This window comes from Maniola hyperantus, chromosome 4, assembly GCF_902806685.2.
Source record: "Maniola hyperantus chromosome 4, iAphHyp1.2, whole genome shotgun sequence".
Taxonomy (NCBI): Eukaryota; Metazoa; Arthropoda; class Insecta; order Lepidoptera; family Nymphalidae; genus Maniola; species Maniola hyperantus.
The window spans coordinates 7,602,740-7,606,963 of NC_048539.1; positions in this window are offsets into that span (position 1 = coordinate 7,602,740).

The following is a 4,224-nucleotide window of genomic DNA, read 5'->3' on the forward strand; positions in this document are numbered from 1 at the left end:
ATAAGTGTGTATTTAACCAAAAAATTTTTGAGAAAATAGAAACAATAATATAAATGAGGCATGAGTATAAACTATGTTAAGGGCTGGCTCAGGGGTGGTGCGAGCGGTGCGACAGCACCGGGCGCCGTAGTAAGAGGGTGCCAAAACATACTCAATAATGCGCCCCCGTTGGCCAATATTATAAAAATTTGCACTCTCATTCATAGTGATACATATTTTTTTCATTTTGTTTGTCTGTATTTGATTTATTATATTTAAATGAAACAGATAGTTGTGCTATCCTTTAAATTATTTTCAAAGAATCTTCTGTATAAATAAATTTAAAAAAATCGCGCTGGCTTTCCTTGCGCTTATTGGTTTATTGCTGAGAATAATAATTAATTTATAGATATACTTTGAATGGTACCAGGAAGAAACTTTCGGAAAGTATGATTATGAAAGTACCTACATATTAATTATATTATGGAGCTGTAAAATTATGTATGAAAAAATTGTAAATAAGACCTGGGGGCGCCAAAATAGAATCTCGCATCCGCGCGCTGGCAAAACTGACCCGAGCCGGCCCTCACTATTTAAGTACATCGAATCTGTTCTCTAGTTAAACAACAGAGTTGTAAACAAAGGCCTCGAACTGTCAAAAGCTTTACAGCATGAGCTGTATATTTTCTGTAAACACAGTGTTGGTGTGGCAAAGAAGTGTCTTATTATAATTGACGATACATTCCTGCGTAAAGTATTGTTTGCAGGGACTTTTGTAATATTTGTGAGGCACGTAGATTTTTGTCAACTGCATTGTTGACAGTGATTTATTGCAGCCTTTACTGTAGTATTCATAAAGCAGCAAGTTCTTAATTTAAAACCGTCCAAGTGCGAGTCGAGCCTCGCTTTTTTTAGGGTTCCATACCTACATAATTATATTTCGGTCACAGCTTACACATTTTTTTAAAAGAAATAGCGGGCAGGTGGGTTACCTGATGTTAAGTGATTACCGCCGCCCATGAGCATTTGCAGCACCAGAGGAACTGCCGATGCGTTGCCGGCATTTCAGGAATTTTTTGGGCCGTCTCTTGAATAACCTCATGATACTACTTTAAAAATCGTCGTTTTCAGTATTTGTTATTTAAATAGGTACAGTATAATGGTACATAATATATCGAAAATTTAAATTGCTAACTAGTTTAGTTTTTGAGATAGATTTTGACGACCCTTCCATTTCTCTTCTCTCTTGATAAAATATGAATGAATAAAATATTGGTATCAAGTCTACTCAATGGTAGATACGGGAACATATTTTTAGGAATAGGAAAATATTTTTTCTGGCTCCTTCCTAGAATGAGAGAGTGGGGTGATATATCCTTCTATGTATGGGAGCTCCCTAAAAAAAATTAATTTCCAATAGGTGTTCGGTTTTAGGTCAACGTTCTGCACCACATACCAAACTTTCAGGTTTGTGTTGTAATAACTCATTTCATCTACGAGCTAGAGACCCGTGACACGCGTAAAGAAAACAGAGTGACATTAATACCTAGGGCTCCATTTTACCCTTTAGGTACGGAACCCTAAAAAGCAGTATGAATGGTATTCGTTTCACAATCTTGCAATTTTTAGGGTTCCGTAACCCTAAAGAAAAAAAGGAGCCCTTATAGGATCACTTCGTTGTCTGCCTGTGTGTCTGTCTATAAATCTATAAAGGAATACATCCGAAAACCGTGGAATTATATATGGTTACTACATCACACAAAAAAATTAAAATGTGTTAATCTTCCAAATATATAAAAGGAAAAGGTTACTGGCTGACTGTCTGACTGACTGATCTATCAACACACAGCTCAAAGTACCAGACGGATCGGGCTGAAATTTGGCATGCAGATACTTAGCTAAGAAAGGATTTTTGAAAATTAAACGCCTAAAGGGGTGAAATCGTGGTGAAATAGTGGTTTGAAATTTGTGTAGTGTGGCCGAAGTCACGAGAATAAGCTAGTGAACAAATAATTAGTATTTACAATTGTCAAAGTAAGATAACTATACCAAGTGGGGAATCATAATATGAAAGAGCCTGACGTGTAGATATATTCTAAAACAAATTTTTATTTATTTTTAAGCATAATAGTCATTGATTTATCGTGCTAAATGTCGAAAAATATACCCGAGTACGGAACCCTCGGTGCGCGAGTGTGACTCGCACTTGACCAGTTTTATGTTAAACAAAGTCTCTATTTGTCGCTTCTTATGAATAAATAATAATCTGTGACGTTTTATATTGCAAACTGGTTTGTTTTTAATTTAACATTAAGTATAATAAAACGTTGATTTTATGGCCAAAGTACCGAAGTCCAATAAAGTTCGATTTATAGGTTGTATAAATATTATTGTAAAGTAGTTTCTAATATGTTAATTAACTTTGTGTATAAATAAATATTTTATTAAGGAATACCCAGTGATAATAGTGTTAAGTGATATTGTACCTAAATGTACTAAATAATTAAACTATCTGTCATTGCTTTCGATTCGTGCTATCTATGTTTTTCGAAATTGTTATATACACAGTTTTATATATTAAAAAAATAAGTATATATTTTTTCACAAACCCACGCTATTCCTAGATAGACAAATTGTACCTATGTAAAACTAATTGACTGAAGAGATCGATATAATTTAAGCTACTTTAAGATGAATCTGTTGATTGTCTTTTCTACGGCGCCATGTAAATAGCAAAGATAAAATAAAAACATATTTCAATTCAAATAATGTTTCTAAATTATTTCTATTTTATTTTATGAAGCAGGTGTCACTTTGCGGAAGTCTATGATAACAGGTAAAACAAGGAACCAAAAGCTTAATTTGCTATATTCCGCTAAAATAGTCAAATCTGTTTAGTACAACGTGCCCAGTGCAGTGCAGTATGCAATATGCTGCGCCGCCCGCCCTCCTACTGCTACATAGGTATGTGGGAAAAGCAAACTACCAAACAAATAAAAAGTAGGTATGCACGAGCACCACACAAAAACCTCCGATTTTGCAATCAATGCACCAATTCCAACAATAGGTGCATTGGATTATAGCAAATTAAGCTTTTAGTTGCCTTATTTTTACTTTAATTGTGTAAATCTTCGTAGTAGCGGAGTTCAACAGCGGTTCTATTTTTGGCTCATAATATGTACCTATAAAAGGCGACAGAAACCGCACCGCGTCAAGACGTCACATTGAAAGCGCGCGTACGAGTGTAATATTTGTAATAGGTACAAGTTACGTCTACCTACTTTAATGCGTCCGAATTAAAAAAGGGAAAAAGTGTCTGCCATTTATGTTGTGACTAGTGTGTAGCTAGCTAGAAATATAATTGGATCCAATATACCTTCCTATCCTTTATACTTATATTTTCAATGGATTTTGTTCTACATAACAACATGGCAGAAAGTTTTTCCCTTTGTTAGTTCGGACGCATTAAACAGTTAGGTAGGTACCTGTAGTATCGGGGTGGGAACGCCTCGAAAACCTGCACATTACCCGCGCTAACCTGGAGCGGGCGAGCGTGGGCGCACTTCGGGTGCGCGGGGCGTCTCCCCGTCTCATACCCCGATCGCCATCTCGACCTGTCGCGACTGTACCTATGAAGCACGTCATACAATTGAACGCGACACAGCGTGCGACTGCTGCGACGCGGCTGGATAATGGAACCTTAATTAACACCTTTCAATCTTCATGCAGTTCCTTGTATTACGACTTCATGAAGTAGGGAGCCGCAATGGCACCACTGACACGTGTCCCGCGGGGTCTTTGGGTACGGAACCTTAAAAAATGCCTAACACTGTGGGAACTGACCACCGATGTTGCTGTCTTACCTCTACATTATTTACCAATGTCTAGGTAGGTATAGGTATTGTTGCCTGAAAAATATTTAGGTAATTAAATACTAAATAGATATGTATGTACCTACTTAGGTCCTGCAATTGCTATTAAAATGCATAACAACAGTTTTTATTTTCCTCCTCGGCCTACTCTCCGACAATCTGAGTATGGTGATTGGAGGTACCTAGTTATCTGTGGCATATCTCTCTTGGCTGCCTTTTTCACTTTCAATGTGGAATAGCAGTTTTGAGTTTTAAAAAATCAATAATAGTACATAATGTACTATTATTGATTAGGTATTTGTAGGTATTGAGTAGGTAGGCAGGTACTAGGTCAACCTAAGATAAAATCTTTACGCATCGAAGCAAAAATTGA